Source organism: Selaginella moellendorffii, unplaced genomic scaffold, assembly GCF_000143415.4.
Source record: "Selaginella moellendorffii unplaced genomic scaffold, v1.0 SELMOscaffold_100, whole genome shotgun sequence".
Classification (NCBI taxonomy): Eukaryota; Viridiplantae; Streptophyta; class Lycopodiopsida; order Selaginellales; family Selaginellaceae; genus Selaginella; species Selaginella moellendorffii.
Window position 1 is genome coordinate 505,414 of NW_003314361.1, and position 345 is coordinate 505,758.

Genomic DNA, 345 nt, shown 5'->3' on the forward strand with positions numbered 1-345 from the left:
GAGAAGAGCTTGATAGCATCGTGCATGGCTTCTAGGATGATGCGAATATCATCTGTGGAAAGGGTGTTGCGGTCTGATGAGAAATTTATTGTGTATGATTCTGTAGAAAGAGCTAGAAATGAGCAAAGAACAGCAAACGTAGTCACCCAATCCATACTTATTACTTGCCTTTAGAAACCTTAGTTATTTGAAGATGAAGAAGAGTAAATTATTGTCATTGGAAATGTAGATTCCATTATTGGTATTGTCCTTACCACAAAGACAATATTGTATTATTTGCCTTTCATTGACTTTTTGGCATTAAATCTCCTTGTTTACATGATAATTCATGTTACCAAGATGAGT